The sequence below is a fragment of the Carassius gibelio genome, chromosome B7 (genome assembly GCF_023724105.1).
Source record: "Carassius gibelio isolate Cgi1373 ecotype wild population from Czech Republic chromosome B7, carGib1.2-hapl.c, whole genome shotgun sequence".
Taxonomy (NCBI): Eukaryota; Metazoa; Chordata; class Actinopteri; order Cypriniformes; family Cyprinidae; genus Carassius; species Carassius gibelio.
Genome location: NC_068402.1, coordinates 14,720,297 through 14,732,148, shown reverse-complemented (window position 1 = coordinate 14,732,148; position 11,852 = coordinate 14,720,297).

Here is an 11,852-nt window from a genome sequence, read left to right as displayed (position 1 = left end):
GTTTGAGTTTCCTTACCCATGCAAATGTACGGTTACATGCACATATTTCTTTTGACATCTGGACAACATGATAGCACATATTCATGTGGATAAATGTTTAACATTTTTACCTTATCAGCCAGTCAGCTCTTAGAAAGAGAGAAATTCAGCAACTAGACATTATGTTAGAGACCATGGCAGGGGAAATGATAAACTGAGAGTCACCTAACTGCAGATCAAGTATCTATATTTTGTTACACATCACTGTAAATTACAGAGGAACTCTATGAATTCCCACTTGGATTCCAGATCGATAGATATGCAGATATTTATAAAACAGAAGGATAATTATACAGTGTACACATAAGTTATGTGTGTTAATCCACTCTGATTTCTCTTCATAATGCCATTCTGTGTTTAGGAGGACACACTGTCCTGGTCTTTTTTCACACACCTGCAGCCTGAGAGAAACTCTTGCTTCCACCTGTCTGTTAAAAAACAACACAATACTCATTCAACAGGTCACCAATAACATCTGATACTGTAAAGAATACAAGCAACAATGGTGTGCCTTCACAATATTAGTATATAAAGCAGCCTCAAAGACAGGATCAATGAGGCCAATGAGAATGTACAAATGGGACTCAATTGAGAAACGATGGTTTCACTTGCTGTTTAAAATGTCCTCTCCATTCCCAGAGTCTCTTTTACTAAACAATAGATTGAGGAGATCCAGGGAATCATGTTCTCTATAGAGGCTATAGAGAGACTGGGGCCAGATGGGAGTCTGTGGAAAGAGAATTGAGTCTTCATTGTAGTAGAGAGGGGTAATGGGACAAAAGTACAGGGAAACTACACAGGTCAAGAGCATCGGATACACTATACACCAGCAACTTGTGCTAACAGAATACTTTCATTTACTTTTGCAAAGAATGGGGAGGAATAGGGAATGGAATGTCGAGAGAGGAGTATTGTGCTGGCAACTGTTTCACTGTAATGGAAATAGCTGAAGAGAGAAGCCGGGCTTGCCAGACTGTCCTGTCAGGGATCTTGATGATTTCTGCATTATCTTGTGTTGCATTGGAAGTTGTGTAGGTTCATATCAGTTTCAAAATAGAAGTAAACCTGGTAAATTTGTCACCCTCAACTGTAAATATGTAGGACTGTCTTACTTTAATGGACGTTATTTAGTGTTTGAGTCAGTTTGGTTCGGTGTTATTTGGCCCTCATAGCCCAACTTTTTAAATATCTTCTTTTTTTAATGAACAGAATCACTATCTCTGCCTTAATTACATTTTCAGTTTTGTGTCTATCTGAGTATCTGTTTTTATTCTAGCTAATTTCAAAAGACCCTGATTTCTCTCTCCTCTCTAAACACCCACTTCTCTTCTTTTAAATCAAGCAAGGCCATCAGCATGGAAAAAGCAAATGTAAGGAAAAAATAAGCTGTCTAAAAACAAAAGAAAAGGGATATTGCACAGAGAAAACAGAATGAAAGGGAAGAGAGACCCCTATCTCCTACACACCCAATCAATTTTGCATCTCTTTCTTATTTTTCATCCATGCTGTTGTATTACGTTTGATCATGGGAGTAAAATCAGGCCCCTGCGGCAGGCTCTGCTCAAGTCTACAGATGGCCCACTCTCCCTGCAGTCTGTATAGTGCTTCTGGAGCTCACTGAGCGGCTAGGAACCCTAGCAGGCATCCAGATCTCTGCCTGCCTGCCTGCTGTGCATCCATCTCTCCAGGGCACTGCAGCTGTGAGGCAGGTCTCAAGGTCCAGGGTGTTGCCCCTCCTTCACTGTGTAATCACACACACAGGCCAGCTCTCATTTCTTTCAGACACACACACATACAGTCTCCCACTCGCTTCTGATAATCCACTTCCAGCTGCTCTGTGCTTCCTCCATTATCACATGCAGGCTGCACACCTCTCTAGATCGTCATTAAAAAATCCTGCACGGCAGAGCAAACCCTCTGCATCAGCCACCCACCTTAAAAGCAATCAGCTCACTGCACAAGGCGAGCCTCATTCAGTCGTGTGTAAGCCACCAAGCTCCACACAGAATGGATGCCAAGCTCTGATATCAGGTGGCTTTCAAAAGGAAGTTCATTCTGGAGCAATATTTTGGGTTTCGAAATTGAAAGTTATAATGACTGTGCCAGTTAATATCATTAATTTATGAGCTGCACATGTGCTAAATAGGGCAAAAAAATATTTATAGTGTTTTTTTATTTTTTTTTTCTCATCTTTCTCATTCTGTTCTTTAGGGAATTGTGTGTTACATTTTATCCTATTCAGCTATTGTGTATTGGATGTATACAAGTACTGACCATTCTTTATGAATTGGCAACATACAATTTGTATGATGAACTTGTGTCTTTCTATTTTACAACCTGTAGGTTACATTGTATATTTTAAGGTTTTTATAGTGGTTTTTTAACATAAGTATGTTAACAAAGACATCATTACAGAAAAAATCCCAGCAAATTTCTGTATACCACAGATGGCAGTGTTTTTTTTATTTTATTTTTTTATATATATACCATAAATTTACCAAGATATTTTTTACAGTGCTGCATGCTAAGCAGGTGTTATAACACCTGCTACTCACTTAGCAAACCAACATCAAAAAGTGTTGATTTTTTTTTTTGTTTTAATAACACTACTCAAGCACACACAATCATGCTCTCCCACTTATACTTCTACAATATCTCACTTACCGCTTTTTCCTCCCACACAAGCTCACAGTCATAAAGAAAAGAAAATGACAAATTTGACTAAATGAGCCTTAGTTATATTATGTCATGTATATAGACATGCAGCCTGTTTTTTATTTGGCTTATTCCATCCTCATCTTGTATTCCAAATAATACGAAATTCATGTACATTGAGACTTTCTCAGTTGTGAATGCTGAGCGGTACTGACGTAAAATCTACTTTTTTTTCTAACCACTATTATTATACAATAAATTTATTTACAATAGCATGCATAATGTAAAATATTAGATGTGCTTGCGTTTGTAGCATGAGAGAAAACAAAATGCATTATTTCTGTAAGTATGTGGTCTCCTGTTCTTCTCTCAACATGAAGTATAGGTCGATCAGGCCTGGTTAATTATGCTCAAACCACAAAAGCCTTGTGGGCCAGAGCGTTCACATTCAAATTCCGGATGCAATTATAGGCATGTTCATGCTAATGACATGCTAATCAGGTGCCAAAACCAAGTGCCTGTTTAAATGTTTCTCAGTGAGAAACATTCATATTGAAGGTCTGCTGCTGGAGCATCAATATGATGGTCCGGAGAACGAAGGAGAGCGTGCCAGAGAGACAAATCTACAGAATAAGCTTTAATTGGGTAATTACACAAAGTGAGAATGAAGCATTTAGAGGTTTAAATGGAAGGCGAATTGCCCATTATCCTGTGATTGTCCTTTTTTTATCGTATTGCCAAGTGCTCAGATTCAGATTTTACAACGACACCATCATATACTGGAGTTCAGATCCATAAATTAGCCCCATTATTCCTTGTTAACATGGGACTCCATACCTGTAGAAACAACCATAGACAACAAATGACACAAATCACTGGAATATAGTGCTTTGGAATTAATGTTCCTTTTATGGCCACACGCTATGTGCTTATTTAGGGGAGGAATATTAATCATGGCTTTTTAATTATGGCCTGGCCCTGAGAGTTAGCTGTTATATTTAATCCAAATGTTTAATGATCTCTTGTATTGGAACGCATGGGTGCTTTTTCTTCCTCAGCTTTCATCTTGACCTTTAAATCCCAAACAGCCTTTTCCTTAAAACCTATTACTTTTAACGCAATGCTGTCTCTGCTGATGGGCTTCATTTTCAAGCGATATGAGATCTTGCCAGTGTTTCCGTTCATTGTTTTTTTTCTTAGAGCTCCCTAGAGAGAGCTATGGGTAAAAAATGGTTTTTGTTTGATTGATGGCTCTCATCTAATAAGGCATTTGTCATTTTCCACAGGTGCATATGCTGCCTCTGGCACTCACTCTAGACATCGTCCATACACCACCTCAGACTGCCACCCAGTGGTGAGTGATAAGATTACACATTTGAACTAAGCCTTGTCGACAGATAGTGATCTGAAGAGAATGAGAAACGAGCTAGTGAGTGTACAGAGAGGCTGCTGAAATTACACTCATCTGAACACTGTTATCATCTGTTCGTAATAGACGTCCTCCTGGGGAATTTCAGACAATCTCCATATGATGATGTGTTTTTGTTTATACAGTCCTCCATGTGAAACTCCAGATGGCTGACATTACGTCTATATCACAATAACAAATTCCCATCGAACCCATGCTGTAATAAAGAGATGACTTAATTTAAGATTGATGACAGAGCAGGATCAGAAAGAGAAAAATAACAGGGAACATTTGTATTTCACAAAATAATATTACACAACAGTGAGCTCACTTTACACTGACATTTTAATAACCTTTGGCAGAAGTAGCCTGCGTGTTGTAATGCCGATGATCAGGAGAAATCGTTCGGATTAAAAGGAGATCCACACCTGATGAAGTGAATTCAGCTTCTTGAAACTTGCTAATTTTGACTGTCATTTTGATTACCTGTTTCTTATTTTTCTGTTTGTATAGAGCGCTGTGGAATTTTTTTTTGAACTTGTTTGAATTGTTTGATGAAAAGAGTACCTGCTCGATACATCATTACAGTGCCACATAGTGTTGATTCTTAAGAAGTTCGATGTAGCTAAGTATCCTGTAAGATTTTAAAGGGATACTCCACCCCAAAATAATTTTTTTGTCATTAATCACTTATCCCCATGTCCTTCCAAACCCGTAAAAGCTTTGTTCGTCTTCGGAATACAATTTAAGATATTTTGGATGAAAACCAGGAGCAGAACCTGATTTTACCAAGTGAGACATGTTCCTGGGACAACATCGTTGTTGACCCTGGAACAACAGTGTGATTAACCAATCAGATTTGAAGAACCAGTTTTTAGATTTTGTGAAGTTTACGCTTAAAATCAGTGTTTGGTGCTTGTACATCAGTGTCATTCATCTATCATTTCCTCTGATTTTAGGGATTACTCATGGTTAAGGTTAGGTTTAGGTGTAGGGATATGGTTAAGAATATATTTTTGGAGTAAAATGTTGTTCCAGGGTCAACAAAATATGTTGACCTAGGAACACATCGAACTTGGCAAAATCAGGACGTGCAAACCAGGAGGCTTGTGACTTGAACTTGTGACTCTCCCCTTGACTGCCAAGAAAAATACACTGTCAAGGTCGGAAAAATATGAAAAGCATTTGTCAGAATAGTCCCTCTGCCATCAGTAATTCAAACGTAACATCATGAAGTGACGAGAATTCTTTTTGTACAAAAAGAAAACAAAAATAACGACTTTATTCAACAATTCCTCTTCTCTGTCTCTCCTCACATCACCGTAGCACTATTTTGGAAAACACTGCTCAGGATATGCAGCCTCACCACAAGGATATTTTTTCTATGTGTACTGTATTTACACTTAGATTTGAAAGAAAACAGCATATCCTTGTGGCGCGGCTGCATTTCCTGAGCATACACAGATTGCGTTCAGCAGGTGTTTTACAAAATAACACTATTTGTGGGGGAGAGGGATTGTTGAATAAAGTCATTATTTTAGTTTTCTTCTTGTACAAAAAGTAATGTTACGGCTGAACCACTGATGACAGATGGACTATTCTGATGGTGCTTTTCATTCTTTTCTGGACCTTGACTCTGTTATTTATTTGGCAGTCTATGGGACAGTCGCAAGCCTCCTGCTTTTCATCCAAATGATCTTAAATTGTATTCTGAAGACGAATTAAGCTTTTACACGAATGGAATAACATGGGGGTAAGTGATTAAAGGGGTGGTGAAATGTATTTCATGCATACTGAGTTTTTTACACTGTTAAAGAGTTGGATTCCCATGCTAAACATGGACAAAGTTTAAAAAATTAAGTTGTATGTTTGAAGGAGTATTTTTGTTCCAAAAAAACCTCTTCCGGTTTGTCACAAGTTTCGGAAAGTTTTTTTCGAGTATGGCTCTGTGTGACGTTAGATGGAGCGGAATTTCCTTATATGGGTCCTAAGGCACTTCTGCCGGAAGAGCGCGTGCTCCCGTATAGCAGAGCACTGAGAGCACAACAGACTTCACTGATCAGAGCGATTCACTGATCAGAGCGAGAGCGTTGCGAAAAGTCACAAAAGAAGTGTGTTTTTGGTTGCCAGGGCAAGATAACCCTGCACAGATTATCAAAAGAGAAACAGCATTAAGGGACCAGTGGATGGAGTTTATTTTTACAGAGCATCAACGGAGTTGTGCAAGTGTTTTTGTTTGTTCCCTGCATTTCGAAGATGCTTGTTTTACAAACAAGGCCAAGTTTGACGACGGATTTGAACATCGTTTATTTCTTAAGGATAATGCAGTCGCAACGAAAAAGGGTCACGATCGTGTGTTGGAACTGCAGGCGGTGAGTAAAACTGCTTCAAATATCTCTGTGTTGTTAACTTAGCTATCGGCGTGTAAGCACATCAAGTAAACAACATTCGATGTTCACATCAAACAGCACTTTCCACATGTACAGCTTAAAAAAAAAAAAAAAAAAAAAAAAAAGACGACATAAAGTGGAACTTAGTCATTTTCCAAAACCGCTAAGCAAATATATACAGTTTCAGTACATACCACATAGAGACGCATTTGCTGATGCTGCTCTTGTTAAATTTCAGCCTCTGGATCTGTGTCACAGCTTCCAGACGCTCTCAACACAAAAGCCTACTGGCGCTCGTGATTCTTTAGCTCCGCCCACACGTCACGCCTCCAGCCACTCGTGTTTTTCCGGGAAAAATCGGTACAGACTATCTTTCTCTTATAAATATAATAAAAATAGAGACTTTTTGGAGTTATGAAGGGTGCAGTACTACTCTATAGGTACTCAAGATTAACAGGATATTGAGTGAAAACGAGCATTTCACCCCCCCTTTAATGACAAAATTTTCATTTTGGAGTGGAGTATCCCTTTAATCCCTTTTAATTTCCTGTCCACTTTAAGACCTCAAAGCTTTTATTTTGGCTGAAAGAACTTCCATCATAAATGTTTACTATTAACTATTTATAACTTGCATAATTTGCTTATGCTAGCTGACATAATGATACCATTATGCATACAAAAGAATTGTGACACCTTATTGATTTTCCTTTTTGAGTATTGGGTGTTCATGAGTCTTTCGGCCTGTTGTACAGCTGTCTGGCTCATGTAGCCCGATTGTCACAGTATCCTTTTCCAGATGGCAAATGGGCAAACATGATGAGAAAAGTCTTGGACTTTGATGACAGTCTTGGATGCTTCTTAGATGGAAGTTAGCAAAGCCCCACTGATGTTCTCAGCTGTTTTAACTATCATCTGCAACAACTTGCGGTCAGAAACGGCAGTTCCGATACCAGACAGTAATGCAGTTGGACAGCACTCTTTCTACCTCCCAGTGCCACATGATACAGGAACAAATACTTTCCAGATATCCTCTGTTCACACATAAAATGCAGTACGTCCATGCAAGAGCAAAACAGGCATGTAAACATGAGAAATGTTTGGACCAGTCATGTTACACAGTTGGTTCTGTACTGAGGCTTGTGGTTTTCTTTGTTCTTGGATATCCTCTCCAGAGGAAGGAGGTATGTGTTAATGTGTGTGTGTGTCTCTGTTCTGTGGAGGAGGAAATCTTGGGGATTTCACTGGCTCTGATGGATTTTACAGGGCTCTGTTTGTGAATACGTGTCTGTTTGCATATATGTGTCCATTTATATATAGGAGCAAATGATAGGGCCCTTCAATTTTAACTGACATAGAGGCATACTTTGCCAAGCACTCTAATCCCACCTTTCACCCCAATTACACAGACCATTATGAGAATAAATTGTGCTGTATTAAAATCCCCTGCCTAAAAAAGAACCCTTTCAGCACCTGCTCTGGACAGTTTTTTTTGTGGATTTTATTTCAATGCAGGAAAAGTTGAGCAGTGTTTTTGACAAGGTCAGATTAAAATCACTGTTCTAAAAACAACACCAACTATATGCATAAAAACATTACAGCTCGGACACAAAATGAATATGGAAAGTTTCTTTTCTCTTTGTCATTGTTGTATCTTGCCTCCATCAGTTGTTTGAACCTATTTTATGTTTTTGACACTTTATTTGTGTATTGTCCTCATGATTATCTAGCTCTGCTTGCTGTGACCTGGTTCAAGGAGGTTTTTGCCACAGCCACAGTGTTGTGGAAATTGGACAGACTACAGGCAAGACAGGGATGAATGATAGCTAGTGTGCAGACCTCAACGGGCAGGCAGTCAAGCAATGAAGAAATCAGCTCTCACATGTCTTTTGACCAATTTAGATATGCCAGAGTTTGTTTGTATCTTTTTGTTTGAGACATGACTTGTTTTGACAGAGGGGATCAGGGGAAGATTTTCATTTACACTAATTTGTCACAGCCAAATTTTTCAGTTTAATTGAAACAGTTCTAAATCCCAACATGACTGAACATTAAACATTCAAGTCTCCTCTTTTCTCATTTTGCTCAAACACACACGTTGTGTATCAATGTTTTATGGGAATAGTCGTAAGGGTTTTTATACTGTAAATTTTTTTTTTATTGTGATTTCACTTTTTCCGGTGTACAGTATCCTCAGAACTGAGATAATACCATCACCAGAGTGATGAACAATGCTGAAACAATGGTGTTTATTAGGCTGATAGATTTTATGGACAGAGCACAAGGAAGAATAGGTTCCAGTAAGTTTTTATGAGGCTGTGGAGAACAAGATCCATGGAGCATGCAGTAGGCTTCATTTGTACATCTGGTCTTAATGTGAGAGATGAGCATGGACTTAGTCAAGAGGCTAAATCGTAAACACATAAGGTTTCAGATGTAACTCTGTTGCACACTGCCAAAAATTACTTGAGGGCTTTGGGATAGACTATGTTGCGGCTTTCGAAACTTCTAGAAAGTTGATAGAGAAATTAAACAGGATTAATGTGGTGGATGCTAATAAATGACCCATTACAATATTTGTCAGTCGATACTGAGACTTTTTCATCAAGTCAATGAATTTTACTAATAAGGTCTTGAGAGAATGTCAGTGTTGTAGCGAGACTGGTGAAACAGTTTTTAAAAGCAGCCTGAAGTTGTTTTAGTTCAGAAGCCCAAACATTAATCGAGAATGAGAAACAGATGTTTACCTCCTGGAGGCCTAGAGGCTTTCTTGTCTTTTTTTCTTTCTTTCATGCGTCTCACTCTCAGTGTTCTTTTTCCAGGTTGTTGTGTTTTGATAAGGTGAACACAGGAAAAGAAGGAAGCAGAATGGCCTGGAGCTCCCAGACAGTGATGTAATCTGTTTGTGAAAAACACTCTCAAAATGTGATTGTAACAGCCACATCTTAAGAGGGTCACTTTAAGTTTGGCAAGAGACAGACTGACTCACCAGACCCTTCACACTGTTTGGTGTTCCTCTCTTCTCCCCCTCTCTGTGTTTCTATCTCACTCACTTTCACTTACACACACACACCCACACACACACGCACACATTGCATTATTTACCAAAAATCTTGGACTCCAGAAAGTCTGGCTTTTCTTACTTCTTTTCCCATGATAAATGTGAAAGTGCAGAATGTCCTTATCCTCATGCAGAAATCCAGAGGATGTGAGCAGATTTGTGGCCACTGTTAGCAGTGTTTGAGAATGGTGCTGTGACTAAACAGACCAGCAGCATAAACACATCTTCTAAGGATTTTCATGGCCCGAAAACAGCCATCAACAGTGCTGGAAATGTGCAAAAAGAGAAATTCAAATCACATATTTCAACACATCTTTTAAATCACATCACAAAAGAGCATTTCGTAAACTAACAAAAAAAAAAAAAAGTCCTGAAAAAGGACCAGACAGCTATCAACAGCTCTTCATTTTTCATTCACACATCTTGACATTTTTCATGAAGGCTGTTTATCAACAGAGGTTTTATGTTTCTTACATTGGCATTTCTTCTCAAAACATTTGTCGCTATTGTTCTGTCTTGGAACACTGCCTTCATTCTTATAGTATTAAACATGAGAAGAAGAAGTGTTACAAACAGCAACATTTTATTGCTCATTTAGTTTCGAATTCTTTTCTTCACTTGTTCAAACTGCAGAGTGAACTTGTGTGAGTGTATTGAACTTGACAGGGTTTATTAAAATTTCCCAAAACCTAATTTTTCAGGGTTTCCACACTTATGGAAATATCATGGAATTTGAAAATTGCATTGCTTTTGTACAGAGTAAAATCTTCTTGCAAGCTTTGGAAATGTATGTGTTATGGATTGTTTTTCTTCTTTTTTGCGAGGAATCGTTTTGCTAAATATTCTTAATTATTCATTAGTCAACTTGCCTGAATAAACATGATTTTTTTATTTATTTTTTTGTCCAGCAATAACATGATGGAAAGGTTATTGAAAAGTCATGGAAATTCATCTGCCATTAACTGGGAACACTGATGCATACTGATGTTCACAAAATGACATATTCTTGGACCACAATTCAAAAGGTAGTTCAAAAGGCACCCCCTGACTCTTCAAACCAATTGAGTTGTATAATTTTATTCCCTTATGTGAAGACAGGAATATTTAAAGCATATTTTCCTTGAAGTATTCTTTTTTGACTTTTGAGGGTAAGAGAGACTGAGTCAGAATAAACAAATGGACGTTAGAAAGTTGGAAGATTTCAACTCCTCAGCATGGCCAAAGCACATCTCATCCATCTTGCAGGTCTCCCACATGTTTTCAATCTCATGGACCATTCTGCATGTCTTTGTGTTTTATAGCTGCAGGGCAGCTTCATGCTGAAAGCCTCAGGTAATATGCTTGTGTGTAAACGTTGAACATGATCTTTAAATGTTTATATGGCAATGTGTCTGATCTCGGGAATATTTCAAACACTCCCAAGCAAGTCTGGTACAAAACTCTTACTTGAATATCAGTGCTACTTAACTTAAACTCAAAAAAAGACACAAGACAATGTCCATCAAATCTGTTTCATATGTTCTTGATCAACATGCTCAGCCACATCTGATTTACCTCTCAGAGTGAATCATGTGTAATGCTTTTAGCCACTTCAGGGAATGTGTGTATCATTCAGAATGGCAAGAGGAAAGAGGTAAACGTGCTCTTCCTGGGGTCCAGGCCCCTTAATGACCCTACCAGAAGCTGCTCTGCATACTTTCACTGGTGTAGTCATTAAGTCAAGAATCCCAGCACACTATCTCTGTATGATTCAGTTTCCATTACTTGTATCTGCTGGTCAAGATTAGTCATGCTTGGATGGCCACAGAGACCTTGCACAACACTAATTCTAAAATCTGTTTGACCGGAAACATTGCACTTGCTACCAGAAGAGTGCAGTCTAAAGAGAAATGATGAAGCAAACTTTACCCAGACTACAGAAACTTTATTTTCCTCCAGCGTCAAACCACTAGACACCTGCAAACCACGTGTTCCTTACTGAGGTCCTGATGTGTGCCATCACTTGTCTTGAGTCTTTGCTTGTTGCTAGGCAACTGGCAAACCTTGTGTGTTTGTCTGTTTTTGTTTGTATTTCCAGTGTGTCTCTGAGAGCCCACCCTACAGGCCCTGTCCTGCTCAATTAGAGAGAACAGCAGTCCTCTTTAAAGAAACCTCACAAAAGTTTACAGTGCAGTACGGTTATTTAACAGGTGTTTTTTTGGGTGGGGGGGGGGGGGTTGCATGAACATGGTGGTACCATGGTATTTTTTAAAGCATCTTGGAGCATCGTAGTGCATGGTAATCATTCAGAGCCATGGTATTA